The sequence below is a fragment of the Hakea prostrata genome, chromosome 4 (genome assembly GCF_041222555.1).
Source record: "Hakea prostrata isolate BN-2017 chromosome 4, UWA_Hpros_2, whole genome shotgun sequence".
Lineage (NCBI taxonomy): Eukaryota > Viridiplantae > Streptophyta > Magnoliopsida > Proteales > Proteaceae > Hakea > Hakea prostrata.
Window position 1 is genome coordinate 31,595,174 of NC_142603.1, and position 16,830 is coordinate 31,612,003.

A 16,830-nucleotide genomic window follows, 5' to 3' on the forward strand; every position below is an offset into this window, starting at 1 on the left:
CTAAATGGGTATAAATAGTTAAATACATATTGAATATAAGTTTTGGATTATTTGTTGACATCTTTACTATTTTATTTTCCAGAACTGAGTTTGGAATTTAAGAATTTAGTTACTTTAATATGTATTTTAATTACTACCTGTCTTACATTTATATTTACGACCAAAGATATGGCCAATTAAAGCTAGGGACAAGACCAATTAGAGCCTGGGCCAATCAAGGCCAGGGCCAAACAGGGTCAATCAGGGCCAGGGACAAGGCCAATCAGGGCCAAACCATCTCGACCCGGCCCAATTAAGGCCAATTAGGGCGGGAATGGGCTTGGCTTGGCCCTGTAGGGCTTAGGGCCAGGGACAATAATCATTGGCCCTGAACTAGGGCCAGGGTGGGAATGGGCTCAAATTATACAATATAGGGCTGGGCTTGGGATTGCAAAAGCCTTGCCCAGCCCGGCCCAGTTGCAGCCCCAATAAAATCCTCCGCAATTTCATACTCTTTGTCCAGCTTGTCCAGGAGAATATGGTCCTCGATCAAACTTGCATTCAAGGCGAGCTCGTCATAATTGAATCCTTCCAGGGGAGAATAAACAGGAGAATCTTCCAGATAATGCATAATATCTGGATCAGAAGGCGGAGGATCAATCTTATTTTTGGTCCAGTCAGGAGAAGGAAGACCCAGGTTGGTAAACACTTCAGGATGGCAAACAAAGACCGTAGGGAGTCGTATCAAAATGAGGATTTTTCCTTAATATCGATTCCCATACTTCGTTCTCACCGTCCCGGTACGCCTGCAAGTTATAAGCATTCAGCATATCTACAAAGGGCTTACTATGTAAATACTTGAAGATGCAGGCTCTGCGAACGGCAGTTGGAAGGGATTCGGGCAAAGGAATGTCAGCTTGCCTTTGAGGTAATGCTTCAGATCCTTTGGCTTCTGACTTACCAACTCCTCGCTCCAGTTGCCGGATCTTCTCCTTGGCATCATCCAAGTCTGACCGGAGACGATTGATCACCGAATTTTTTTTCCTGCAACCTCCCAAGCTAGCTTTCTAAGGCGAGCAATCTCAGCGTCTTTAGCTTCAGAGATTTCCCGAAGCCTGAAAACTTCATTGCTCAACCTACTAAGCCTAGAGGTTGCTTCCACTTGGTTGTGGAAGTTACCAGTAAGACTCCTGCAAACAACTTCCGAGTTAAAAAGGAGCAGAAGAGTAATATTCAGAATCAAAAGATAATGAAGAAAGACTTACATCACCATTGACTTCATAAAGACCTCGTCTGGAAGTTTGGAAAGAATTGCGCTCTCAGAAGTCATTCGAGCAGCAGTGCACCATTCCAATGCTTTGTCAAACTCGTTTGACACTAATTCAAGCGAAGGATGAGAAGGATGAGCTACATCAGGAAAAGGATGAGCTGCATCACTTGCCAACCGACGACGCTTCCTGGTGGCAAAATCCTCCAATTCCAAAGGGGAGGAAGAGGATGCCAAACAAGCTCTAGAGTTGGAAATAGAAGCAAGCACCTGTTGGGACCGCACCTTCATCAGATGCCAACATAGTTGTCTCAGATTCCCGAAGAGTCTCCTTCGGGGATGCACGAACGGTCTCTACAGCAGGGACGTCAGCAGCACCATCAACAATGGAGTGATCAAGATCTTCCTGGGAAGAACGAGCGATCACTTCAGGCAGAAGAGGCGTAGAGGTGGCATCAATAGAAACTATGGAAATCTGACTAGAAGATTCACCAACAGCAGTCGCCTTACGCTTAGAGGATTCATCAGTTGAAACCACCTCACTGGCCCCAACCACCGCCGATGGAACGATTTTCTTACAAGATTTCGCTCTGATAAAGTTCGGATCGATTCTGGGAGCCACTATATACAAAGAAAAAGTCGTATCAGTACAAAAGCCCAACAACAAAAGAAACGAGGAAAAACCCTAGTTCTCTGTCAGATATGCAATAAACCCCAAGTATTACTACTGTGCAGTTTACTAAGGGGGAAAGGGGAAGAGATTGGTGATAGCAAAAAGCTCACTTGTTCAGAAGCTGATAGAGTTATTGTTGGAGTACGAGGAATACGGAAGCAAGGAGGACGGAATGTTGCTTTTGCAAATCTAACTTGCAGATAGCAGGATAGATGGAGAGTACCCACGAAGGCTTTAAATAGCATCAACTATTGAGACGACGGTTGAGAGCCAAAGGCAACCAATGGCTCAGATCGAAAAGACGCTTCGAAATCCACAACAAGCAAGATCGGCGGTCAAAAGGAGGCCACGTAGAAACGAGCACCAGATGCGAGAATACCTCCAACCGTCGCACTGCCATTGTTGTAAAACCCAGCCCTAACCTTGACCCGGAAACCTTGTTATTTGTAGGTCCAAGTGACCAAGTAAAGTAAGAAGTCAGCTTTGGGCCATCCCGAAGGGAGGACTTGGTGTCTGGCTTTGAATCCATGAAAGTTGATGATGAAGTTCTATTTATGGAAACTGAATCTTGATGAAGATCGGATTAGTTGATGGACTTGGAGTGCTCTCTATCTTGGTTTGAAGGCATTTCTACCTATTAGGTAAGTCACTTGACATGTGTGCAAAACCCCTTTAGGATTGGATTTGATCTGGGTCTTCAATTCCCTATTTTGGAATTGCTGTCAGCATTGGTCGACTGATTGGTCGACTGGACCAGTCGACCAATCCACTTGACCAATGAGTGTTGTCTTTGGCAATTAGGTTTTGTTTGCTCTATTTAAGTCCAATCTCGAGTCTACTTCGTATTTGCTGCCTCCAAACTCTTTGGAACGAACCAAAGACCTCTGCAAGTCATCTCCCTTGCATCCTTGGTGATTTTCTTGACGGATCTTCGTCGAAACTCTTCCTTTTCATCAAAAGGTATGTCTACACTCTCTTCTTCTCCTCTATCTCTTATTTTCTTTCCTTTTTGAGTTGAGATCAGAGAGGAGATGCTGCATTCTCTGTTGCAAACATCTCTCGGACTTGTCTCTCATGATCATCCTAAGGATTAGAGGCTAGAACAATGAACTTAACCATGATCATTGCAAGCTTTTGAAGGAATCATGATCAAACCATGATCTAATCTTTGTTTAACTTCTGATTTGAATTCTGATCTCCTTGGATCTTCTATATTGATCATGTTAGTAGTTAATTGCTATGTTTTCTTTCCATGATCCATGATCTATCAATCTCTAGTTGTTCTCTTCTACCATACTATGTGTTCTTCATGAATCATGGTAGTTACATATATGGTAGGTTTTGTTTCCTTATTTAGATTTATGCTTTTAAGCCTATTTCCTTGAAGATCTAAGTATGTTTTCATGATACCTTTACCTGAAGCAATGACCCATCCTCCTATTGTTCTTGTCTTTGATTTCTATTTCGAATTCATCAAGATCCATGGTTGATCTAATTATGGTAACTTTTTGTTTCCTAATTTGGATCTTGATGGCTTGATTGGATTAGTGTTTTGATGTCCCCTATATGTTAGAATACTACTGATGTAGTTTACCCCTTGATTAGTAACCTTTTGAACCACCAAATTCGGATTTCATATCTTAAAACTCTGTTTTTTTAGGCTATCGTTCGCATTGGTCGACTCGATTGGTCGACTGGACCAATCGACCAATCCACTCGACCAATGAGTACAAAGAACTCCAGAATTGGTCCGTGTTGGATGTTTTGGTATCTTTTCTGTTAGGGATCTTTCCTAATATGTTGTATACACTTGTTTAGGACCTTCTTCTCAAGTTTGCCAAGATCTTACTTGATTTCTTAGGATTCCTTTGCGAGTTATAAAAGGTAAGGATGGTTATTTCCTTAATTACATAGATAGCATGAATCTAGTTTCTATATTTGAATATCATTGATATGTTTCCTTAATTAGATTCTTACAACGATATACTACTGTTGCATAACCTTGATTACGTAGCATTGCTTAAATTGATTCATGTATGATTTACTTACCAATTATATACAAAGTGATTGTAATTATTGATTTCTTTCCATATATGAAGTTACCATATATGTGATGATCTGAATTGATGCATGTGTATGCTTAAGTATGGTTTGGAAAGGAGAGGTGTCCTTTTGACACTTCTGTCCTTGGACTACTATGGGAATATTATGGGATGTTTCCGGAGATGCCCTCTGGACACCTTCCTAAACTGTTGGATGACATATCTAGGATTGTCTAGTAGTGTTTGGCTAGGATGTCCTGTTATGTCGACCCTAATCGGAGGGGGTATTGAGACCGAACGACCCGTGGTAGCAATGGGGATTCATGGGCGCTCAAGACCGGTAACCAACCCGTGAGAGGACAGGAATCACATTGTGGGGGCCATTTATTGGTAGGGTTGCATATGGTTAGACTTGGGCTCACGGGCGTTCAAGACCGGTAACCAACCCGTGAGAGGACTTGAGAGCTTCCTATTTACCATATGTGGATGATCAATAGGGTTGATGAGTCCGTAGTCAGGGACTATGAGGACTCTAGTGTGAAGGATACCGGAAAGGATCATCAGGGACGAGGAATGGACGTATCTGGATCTGACTTGATGTAACTACGTAGAAGACTTGCATTTGGCTAGGTTTTACCCTGACATGCGCCGGTACTTAGACCAATGGTGATGTGAGAGAGTGGTGACTTAACCCCAGCCATGGAATGTCCCGAGGGATGCCGGACCCATTACCAACTCGATGATGAGTGATTGAGACCTTCCTAAAGAAGTACGGTGCTATGACTTAAAGCATGTCTGCCAATAGAGACCAGCATATGTGGAGTTAGATTCATTCATTCATTGCTTGTCTCATATCATATTGCATTTATGTTTGTTCTGAAATCCTGCCATTTATGATATTATGGATTTAACTGCCTTACTGAGTTTCTTTGAAACTCATTCCTTTATTGTACAATGTTTGTTAGACTATCCGCAGTGTACCGAGTATTATGACGGTCCCTATGAAGAAGCGCAAGGCGAAGAGGCATATCTCTAGGAAGGTGATTGCGGTTACCACAATTACATCGAAGATCCCGCGAGTGGTTATGCTCCGTACGATGCTTAGTCCGACCATTGAGTGGAAGCGTCCTTGTGCCATTTATGAGATTTACACTTATAAGGATGTTGTCTATAAAGTGGAGAACAATTTAGTTACCCATTGTACTTGCTACTGGGATTAGATTTTGTCTAGTTTATTCTCTTTTAGAGCTACTTTTCCGCTGGTTGTAGAGTGGGATTTTTGGCCTCACTTTACTTATCTGTTTGACACTCGATTATATCTAGTATTCTGATTTATTTATGATTCATTCTTTCCTTATTGGATCTATGGTTTATCTTCGGCACTTTTATTTAGGGTGTTGTATGGGGGGTGCCGCCCGGGGGGCCCCTGATTGTTCATGATTATGTTTTTGGTTTTTTGGGGGGGTGGATTCCCCGTACCCCTGTTTTCGGGGGGGGGGGCACTCCGCCGATACCGGATAGGGTACCGGCCGGGAGGATGTGACAATTGTGATAATGGATGTATTACCAATTTATTGGAAATAGTGAATGGTATACCAAAGCAAGAAAACGTTTGGACTTCGCAGCTACCAGAAGGGAAACGTGTAGACTTTGCAATAAATGAAGGAGTGGGGAAGATTAAGGCATCTTTCCAAAACATATCTTCATAATATCTTTACAAGATTATCATTCATCGAGGAATGTGAAGTTAAGTGATAAGTTTTATCATTTATATTTTGATATTCAAGACAAGATTTCGATAGGAGACGAGGAAATAGTAAGGCAAACATGGAAGAAGTGTCTATTCATTAACAAGGAGGTCAATCTTTTCAAAAAAAAAAAATAAAATAAGATAACTCCCTAAGCCTCTTCCTCATTGTTGCCCGAGAAACCCTGTACAGGAGAACTTCTTTCAGGATCCTGAGAAGAGCGTTCCTCAGGATTGTTGTTGTCAGAGTCCTCTTTATCAACAGCTTGTGACTCGGTTTGTGATTTTTCCTCTTGGAGTGGCGGTTCGTCAGCAAGATATTCCTCATATTCTGGGTCAGCAAGAAAATGATCATCCTCTTCCTAGGCCCAGTCTGGGAGATCCATGCCTAATTTCCCGAAGACCTCTTTGTGGCACACCTCACGAAAAGGAGCTGTATCAAAGGAAGGGTTGGATTCAAGAATCCTTTCCCAGACGCCATTTTGCCCCAAACGGTAGGTTTGGATTTTGAAGGCACCCAGCAGTTTAGAGAAAGGTACGTTGTTCAGATATTTTTGAACACAATCCTTTCAAAGCTCTAGCTTGATATGCTCGGGCTTGCTAGGAATCGCCAACTTCAAGTATCTTTCGTTCTCCGCACACTTAAATTCTAGTCTGTCACTGAACAATGTGGCAGCTTCTTTTTGCTTCTTGGTCTCAAGGCTCGGCAGCAACAACGCGAGCCGTTGAGGAATTGAGGGCCTCCTTAAGGGAGTTCATCTCCTCTTCATGCTTTCTTTGCAGCTCCTTAGCAGCTGCCGTCAGCCGGTCTATCTCAGAATTGGCCTTGGCCAAATTCTCTTCACAGTCTCCGAGAAGGAGCCGTTGCGGCCAACCCGGCTCAATGCTTCCATGTGCTAATAGAAGCTCAACACAGCATTCCTGGGAAGGCAGAGATTATCAGAAGAAGTCATAAGAGATTATGAAAAAAATAAACAAGTAGGAAGACTGGTACCTTGTGGACTGACTTAACAAGGGCATCATCGTTCAGGGCTTCAAATTCCCGACGATCAGAAGGAGCTCCACTCTACAGCTTTCTCAGGGTCTTGTGTCACCCTATCGGTCAACTTCGCAGTCCACCGAGGGGTAAAGACCTCCTCACAATCCTCGGAATTTTTGGATTTTTTATGGGAGGAAGCATCAATCGTATCATGCCTCCTTTTGGTTTGAGTGGAGTAGGAGACATTTGACCTCTCCACCATCGGCTTCTTCCCTTTACCCGAAGCATCAGCCACGGGCCCGATATTCCCGGTACCCGGGGGGGAGGGGGGGGGGGGGGGGGGCGGGGGGGCCGGGGGGTGGGGGGGGGGGGGGGGGGGGGGGGGTGGTGCGGGGGGTAAAAGGCCCGAAGAACCCCGGGGGGGACGGGGAGTTTGGTTATGTGTTTTGTGGTGGTGGGGTGGAGAAGGGGAAGGGGGGGGTTGGGGGGGGGGGAGGAGGGGGGGGACTTGGTGTCTCGGCTTTGAATCCATGAAAGTTGATGATGAGGTTCTATTTATGGAAACCGAATCCCGATGAAGATCCGATTAGTTGATGGACTTGGAGTGCTCTCTATCTTGGTTTGAAGGCATTTCTACTTATTAGGTAAGTCACTTGACTTGTGTGCAAAACCCCTTTAGGATTGGATTTGATCCGGGCCTTCAATTCCCGTTTTGGTCTTGTCACAAGATTGGTCGATCGATTGGTCGATCGGACCAGCCGACCAATCCACTCGACCAATGAGTGTTGTCTTTGGCAATTAGGTTGTTCTTGCTCTATTTAAGTCCAATCTCGAGTCCACTTCGTATTTGCTGCCTCCAAAACCCTCCGGAACGAACCAAAGACCTCTGCAAGTCATCTCTCTTGCATCCTTGGTGTTTTCTTGACGGATCTTCGTCGAAACTCTTCTTTTTGCATCAAAAGGTATGTTTACTCTCTTCTTCTCCTCCATCTTTGTTTTTCTTTCCTTTTTGAGTTGAGACAGTAGAAGAGATGTTGCATTCTCTGTTGCAAACATCTCTGAACATGTTCTCATGATCATCCTAAGGATTTGAGGCTAGAACAATGATCTTAACCATGATCATTGCAAGCTTTTGAACGAATCATGATCAAACCATGATCTAATCTTTGATTAAACTTCTAATCTGAATTCTGATCTCTTTGGATCTTCTTTGTTGATCATGTTAGTAGTTAATTACCGTGTTTTCTTTCCATGATCCATAATCTATAGATTTCTAGTTGTTCTCTTCTACCATACTATGTGTTCTTCATGAAGCATGGTAGTTACATATATGGTAGGTTTTATTTCCTTATTTAGATTTATGCTTCTAAGCCTTATTCCATGAAGATCTATGTATGTTTTCATGAAACCTTTACCTGAAGCAATGATCCATCCTCCTATTGTTCTTGTCTTTGTTTTCTATTTCAAATTCATCAAGATCCATGATTGATTTAATTATGGTAACTTTTTGTTTCCTAATTTGGATCTTGATATCTTGATTGGATTAGTGTTTTGAGGTCCCCTATATGTTAGAATACTACTGATGTAGTCTACCCTTGATTAGTACCCTTTTGAACCACCAAATTCGGATTTCATATCTTAAAACTCTGTTTTTTTTGGCTATCGTCTCGCATTGGTCGATCGATTGGTCGACTGGACCACTCGACCAATCCACTCGACCAATGAGTACAAAGCAACTCCAGAATTGGTCTATGTTGGATGTTTTGGTATCTTTTCTGTTAGGGATCTTTCCTAATATGTTGTATATACTTGTTTAGGACCTTCTTCTCAAGTTTGCCAAGATCTTACTTGATTTCTTAGGATTCCTTTGCGAGTTATAAAAGGTAAGGATGGTTATTTCCTTAATTACATAGATAGCATGAATCTAGTTTCTATATTTGAATATCATAGATATGATTCCTAAATTAGATTCTTACAATGATATACTACTGTTGCATAACTTTGATTACAGTAGCATTACTTATTCATATTGAATTGATTCATGTATGATTTACTTACCAATGTTATACAAGTGATTGTAATTATTGATTTCTTTCCATATATGAAGTTACCATATATGTGATGATATGATTTGATGCATGTGTATGCTTAAGTATGGTTTGGAAAGGAGAGGTGTCCTTTTGACACTTCTGTCCTTGGACTACTACGGGAATATTATGGGATGTTTCCGGAGATGCCCTCTCGGACACCTTCCTAAACTCGTTGGATGACATATCTAGGATTTGTCTAGTAGTGTTTGGCTAGGATGTCCTGTTATGTCGACCCTAATCGGAGGGGTATTGAGACCGAACGACCCGTGGTAGCAATGGGGATTCATGGGCGCTCAAGACCGGTAACCAACCCGTGAGAGGACAGGAATCACATTGTGGGGGCCATTTATTGGTAGGGTTGCATATGGTTAGACTTGGGCTCACGGGCGCTTAAGACCGGTAACCAACCAGTGAGAGGACGTGAGAGCTTCCCGTTTACCATATGTGGATAACCAATAGGGTTGATGAGTCCGTAGTCCGAGTTGGTCGGTGCCATAGGATACGCTGACTCTAGTGTGAAGGATACCGGAAAGGATCGTCAGGGACGAGGAATGGAAGTATCTCGGATCTCGACTTGATGTAACTAAGTAGAAGACTTGCATTTGGCTAGGGTTTTACCCCGACATGCGCCAAGCACTTATACCAAATGGTTGTGAGAGAGTGTGTTGACTTAACCCCCCGCCAAGGTTTGTCCCGAGGGATGAAGGACCCATTACCAATCGGCTGCTCAAGACCGGTGAAATGATCCGTGAGAGAATCCAAGATATGTTAAATGGTTGAGGATGTGAGTGGACTTTCCTAAAGAAGTACGGTGCTATGACTTAAAGCATGTCCGCCAATAGAGACCAAAGCATACATAGAGTTAGATTCATTCATTCATTGTTTGTCTCATAACATATTGCATTTATGTTTGTTCCGGAATCCCGCCATTTATGTTATTATGGATTTTTAATCGCTTTACCGAGTTTCTTTGAAACTCATTCCTTTATTGTACAATGTTATTAGACTATCCCGTTGTGTACCGAGTACTATGACGGTCCCTATGAAGAAGCGCAAGGCGAAGAGGCATATCTCCAGGAAGGTGATTGCGGTTACCACAATTACTCTGAAGATCCCACGAGTGGTTATGCTCCGTACGATGCTTAGTCCGACCATTGAGTGGAAGCGTCCTTGTGCCATTTATGAGATTTACACTTACAAGGATGTTGTCTATAAAGTGGAGAACAATTTAGTTACCCAATGTACTAGCTACTGGGATTAGATTTTGCCTAGTTTATTCTTTAGAGCTACTTTTCCGCTGGATGTAAAGTGGAATTTTTGCCTCACTTTACTTATCTGTTTGATACTCTGATTATATCTATTCTGATTCATTTATGATTCATTCTTTCTTTATTGGATCTATGATTTATCTTCCGCACTCTTGTTTTGATTGTTCATGATTATGTTATTGTTTATGTGGGAGGTTGATCACTCGATACCTGATCTTCGGGCTGTGGATCACACTCTCGGGTATGCCAGATAGGGTACCGGCTGGGAGGGCGTGACAGCCCTAGCGGCCTTCACTCGCAGGTTCTTGGGTTTCATTCTTGGAGGCACTGCAAAAAAGAACAAGAGTCAGAATTAAAGACGTATCACTTCAGTAAAATTAAAGGATGATGGTTAGAAGCACACAATGAGCCAAGCCCCAGTACTGAAGGATGGAGTTATACTCCACCTCAAGCCCATGTATCTCTTGATACCATGGGATAGATTTGATCTTCTTGATGGCCGTCTTGTCTTCTTTGGATAAGGGAAGGCCCCGATTATTCTCAGAATAAGAAGTACACCACTTCCATACGGTCGGGAAGTTGAGATCTGATGGAGGCGCTCGACAGGAAAAGTATCGTTCGTGCCATCTTTTGTGGTTGGAAGGGCAAGTTCCTTTGGCAAGAATGCTGCCCCTCCAATCAAGTTCAGCCTTATTTCGTTTGGACAGAAAAACCCAGCCGGGAGGATGGGAGATAGAAAGAATATGAAAGTGCACAAAAAGAGAATGAGATGGCGTAACACCAAGTTCAAAACACAAACCCAAGAAGCCGACGATGAGACGCCTGACTATTGGGAAGGAGCATTCCAGGGCAAATGTCCCGATGATTGCGTAACGGCTGAGAACAAAGGATTAAAAAAGGGAAAGCGAACCCCGCTTTCCAGTGCATCTATATACAGGGAAAACTCACCCGAAAGGGTGGAGTCAACCCTCTCATTAGGATGGGGAGCCCTAACCTGATAAGAAGAAGGAAAATCAAAATCTTGGATTGCTGAAAGAAGGGTTTCTTCCTTGAAAACGGAGGGGACAGAGCCAGGACCGCCGTCAAACCTGGAAGTTTGAGGTTGCCTAGAAGACTCGGCAGTTACCCTAGGAGTCTTGGAAGATCCAGACTCAGGAAGGACAGAAGGAGTTTCGGTTCTTCTCTCTAAACTTTTTTGGGAAACTTCAGCAAATTCGCGCGGAGGACGCTTAGGGTTTTGTTATCACTATCCGACTGTTCGGAAGGAAGGGAAGCAAAAGCTTCGTTACCACTGCTATTACTGGCACTGGGTACCAGAGAAACCCTATTATCTGCCATTACTAGTTTCAGTAAGGTACAAAAAGAAAAAGATCAGTAAACTTACTGATTCAGTGAGGCAATAGCTCGAGAGCAGGAAGGCGCGAAGCAGACGACGAAGGTTCAAATTCCAGACAAGAAGAATGAAACCTACGAAGACAACGAACCGCTTTTAAAACACCTGCACGAGTGTTCGGGAATCTGAACGATCGAGATTGATTCAACATCGACGGTCAAGATTAGGAGACGTTTTGAAAGTTTGAACTCACGAATCCAAAACAGGCGTTCGAAAACCGTCGCTTGGGTTACGTGAGCCATGACAGATCAACTGCAAGGAGACATGTGGCATTGCCCTCACAACGCTCGAGGAAAAGTGACCACCGCATTAAATGTGATATGACATTTAATGGAACACGCAGAGACTATTGCCTGACGAAGAACCCAGTTAAAAACCAAGCCCTTGGGCTTGACCAAACGCTTGGTCTGGGGGGCTCGTGATATGGAGAAAATATGATCGAACCAGGTTCATACTTGGTTTGACCCTCGACCCCGGTCGAGACAGAAGGAATCGACTCGCTCCCGAGCGAACCGGATCCAGAAGATAGCTTGCTGAGGAAGAAAACTAATTCAGCTACAAGCACACCCTAATCCAACTTATGGATTTGGTTAATTGCCCTAATGATGGCAGGCACAAATTGACGGTTGTTGATTATCATTATCAAGGGGATAATCATCACATAACCTAAAGGTTATCTCAAGAGTCCTCTACTAGTCCAAACTAGTAGAAGTCTATCGCTCAACAGATCTAACTGTTAAGATCCAACAACTATCCAAAGAAGGCTCGAGTGCATCCAACGAAGAAGATTCGAAGGTACACTCTATATAAACCTTACTTACCCACGAGGAAAGGGGTCTTAGATTCACATACACACTGGTAGACGTAAACTATCAGAAGCTTACGATCTAGATCACCTTTCCCATTCTTTCATTCCTTAGCTCTGTGCTTCTAGTAGAGCTATGTGTGATTAAGTTCATCAACTGACTTAGCCTTCGGAGGTGGACTCCCTACCCCAGCGGTCGGGCCACGTCTGACGCTTTTGTTTTGCAGGTTATCACGAGGAGATCTAAGGGCTGAGCAGATTTTGGCCGCATCAGTATGGTTTGATGGGCGCTCAAGACCGGTAACCAACCCGGGAGAGGACATAAACCATGCTACGGAAAGGGGCCATTTATTGGTAGGGTTTCAAATAGCTAGACTTGGGCTCACGGGCGCTCAAGACCAGTAACCAACCCGTGAGATGACGTAAGAGCTTCCCGTTTACTATTTGTGGATGACCAATAGGGTTGATGAGTCCGTAATCTGGGATTACGCTGACTCTAGTGTGAAGGATACCGGAAAGGATCGCCAAGGGCGAGGAATGGACGTATCTGGATCTGACTTGATACGACTGAGTAGATGACTTGCATTGGGCTAGGCTTTACTGTGACATGCACCAATACTTATACGAAATGGTGATGTGAGAGAGCGGTGATTGATTCCCCTACCATGGTTTAAGAGGACTTTACCCAATTACCACGGCATTCCCAAGATACGGAATGGGTTCAGGGAGAGTGACTGACTATCCAAAGAAGTATGGTGCTATGACTTAAAACATGTCTACCATAGAGACTAGCATTCATAGATTTAGAATCATATCTGCATCATATGTCTCATATCACATTGCATTATGTTATGTTTTGAATCTGTATGATTTTAAATTATGGAATAACTGCCTTGTTGAGTTCTTTGAACTCATTCCTTTTGTGCAAATGTTGTTAGATTATCCTACAGGTACCGAAGACTCTGATGGCACATTCTTTGAGACGGACTTTGATCCCGCATACTACCCTCCGGGTGGTAGCTTTAGTGAAGATCAGAGTTTTGGTGCCGAAGAGGATTACTCTTCGTACCAGGGTTAGCCCCACGATAGTTCGAGAGCGGCAGAGCTGGGCTTTCTTCATCCACACCTATGAGGAGACGATCATTAGGATAGAAGAAACCCTAGTCTAATGCCCCATTTCCCTGGTTTATTATGGAACAACTAGATATGTAATTAACATTCCCTAGATTACTTTTGAAACATGGGATTGTAACTAACTTGATTATTACTACATTTTCCACTGCTTTGAGAGAGTGATTCCCACTTATCCTCTCATCTTTATGATTATACTTACACTTTGATTTTATCTATTTCCGCACTCTGATTAATTGAATCTTATATTATTCATGATATCTATTATCTGTTGCTTTTACCTTGATCAGTATTGTTCGTGATTGTGTTATTGTGTATGTGGGAGGCATGGTTCCTCGATTCTTGATCCTTGGACTATGGATCACATTCTTGAGTATGCCAAATAGGGTACCGGCTAGGTGGATGTGACATGCACTCCAACAAAACACTATCTGCATAGCAAATTCAAAGCTAGTTGTTTACACAAAATTTGGCTAGTTGGCATGCCAAGGTTTGTAACTGACCTTAGGGAATCTGATGATCAAGCTATATGAGTTCTCTTTGCCTTGGTGTATCAAGGGCTTTGATGCTTTTTGGGAGAAAGCACCATCAATACTGCTACAATTGCCACATTCTTCTCGACTTTTGGCTAGCATGGACATAATTAATTTTGTCCTGGGGCTAGCATCAAACCAACTCCAATTATCTAGTTTTATTTGACCTGTTCCATTCTTAAACTTGGTTTACAATGGTTGGTTAGTTTTTGAGGATTAACATTGCCCCTAATGGTTGTTTGATTGATAAAACCAGATGTCTTTAAATCAAACGGTCATGCAACCATCCCTAAAATCTTGCTGCAATTACTATTGACTAAGCTAATTTTGCCCAACAAACGCACCTGATCACAACTACCTTGTATTGAATTGCTCCCACTCTTCTTGTGCATCACTTTTATTCTTTCCGTGCCATCTGAATATCAACTCACGCCGACACATGAAAGTGAGACTGGAAATTACCATACCATAGGACTAATAGACTGTCTTGCAAAAACTAGGGAGACCCTCCATGCCTTCCATGTTCCTACCAATGTGTTAAAATTTGTTGGCTCAATGGTGGTCCTAGGTGTGAAATCCCTCAAAACCCAAACCCAAAAATCTATATTGTAGGTCCGAAAATCCGGAGTACGGGAAGAAGACAACTGTGGGCCATCTGAATTGAAACCATTGGATTTGACTTCGAAAAAATGGAAATAGATGGAGATGATGCTAAGTTGGGAACTTTGTCAGATTACGGAAGAAGAACTAGTTCGAAAGTTAACGGACTTGGTAGATGGGTCAAGAGTACAATAATGACACAAGTGGAAGGTCTTGAAAAATTAGGTAAGACCCTTCTATAACTTGAAAAAGGACCAAAGAAGAAGCTAGGTCTTTCGGAGCACCAAATTCTCTTTTTGACAAAAAGTCCAGGTGTCACATCCCCCTAGCCAATACCCTATCTGGAATACTCGGAGGTGTGATCCATAGCCCATAAAATCAAGTTTAGGGCAATCATATACCCACATAGCACAATAATATAATCAAGAGCTAGAACAAATCATTGTATTCAAGTAATTTAAGAAATAATCAAATATGGATCTCAGAAGGATCACAAAAGAATATCAGAGTGCAGAATAAAACAAAATCTAAGTATAAAGTATACCTGAAATATACTCTAAAATCAATGCGGAAGGTAGATTGAATCTAAGATTATACAACTAAAAGAAATAAAGGAACTAAGAATTATTCTAAAGCTAAACAAAATGAGTATCTATGTCCATCAAATAGTAACTAGACTCAGATGTCTCCGTCTCCAATACAGACACTCTAGCTCCATGGTCGGGCAAATTCTAGCACACTCTGTCGTCATATGGGTATGCGTCACTGTATTGCTCTTAGTTGCCAAAATCTTGGAAACCATACGAGTCTGTCACATCCCTCCAGCTGGTACCCTATTTGGAATACCCGGAGGTGTGATCCACAGCCCCAAAGATCAAGTTTAGGAACGATCATATCCACTTAGCACAATAACATAATCAAAAGCAAGAACAAATCATTGTATTCAAGTAATTTAATAATAAAATCAAGAAAGGATCTCAGAAAGATCACAAAAGAACATTAGAGTGCAGAAATAACAATACCAAATCAAAAGATAATTGTAGAGTATAGCGAAAATATACCCCACAAACAAAGCGGAAGGTAGATCAGAAATCTATAGCAAGATCTAAGCCATTACAAATAAAAGTAAAAGTCTAGAAGAATAAAAGAAATCTAATCAACATCTTCCATCGGTTATTTTTCTTCTTTAATTTTCATCTTCTTCACCTTAGGGTTGTGCTCTTGTAGCTTCAGGTCAACATCTAGCTCACAATCCCATCGACTAATAAGACGATGCCGGCTGCTGTCAATAGGAGCCATAAGTGAAGTCCAAACTTATGTGTTGGTCACACAATTGGTCATGACCTTCTACATAGACTTCCGAAGCTAAACCATGTAAGGAAGGGTTCTCCGTACCGTAACATAGGTTCTCTTCCAATCTTGCAAAAGCATCTAAAAACAAGTCCCCCAAAGGGTAAGCTCGAAAAGAACTTAGCAAGTAGTCCAATGACAATAAACATCTTCACACACAATCCAAGGCAAACAGAAATGTAATGATATGAAACAATAAATGCAAGTATGCTTCTAACTCTATATATGTATGCTAGTCTCTATTGGCAGACATGCTTTAAGTCATAGCACCATACTCCTATGGGTAGGTCTCAAATCACTCTCCCTTAGCCTTCCCAGCATCTTGGGTCCTCCGTTAGTAATTGGGTCATGCATCCTTCCAGGACATTCCTTGGTTGGAGTTTAGGTCACCACTCTCTCACATCACCATTGGTTTGAGTATTGGCGGGTGTATAGGGTTAATCTTAGCCCAATGCAAGTCATCTACTGAGTCACATCTACTTAGGTTAAAATACGTACATTCCTCACTTCCTGCGATCCTTTCTGGTACCTTTCCCACTAAAGTCACCATCTCCTTCCCGGCTATGTAGACTCTTAACCCTATTGATCATCCACAAATAGTAAACGGGAAGCTCTCATGTCCTCTCACGAGTTGGCTACCGGTCTTTGAGTGCCCATGAGCCCAAGTTTACCATTGCGACCCCACCAATGATGTCCCCCACAATGTGATTCATGTCCTCTCACGGGTTGGTTACCAATCTTGAGCACCCACAAATCCCCATTGATGCCATGGATCACTCAGTCTCAATTCCCCTTCCGATAGGGTCAGATATGACAGGGGTTTCCTAGCCAAACAATTCTAGACATGCCCTAGCTATGTCAACCGGTAAGTAGTCAGGGAAAGCGCCAAGGGGCACCATAGGAAAGCATCCCATGCCACCTCCATTGGTGTCCAAAGACAGAAATGCCAAAGGGGCATTCCCCATTCCACAAC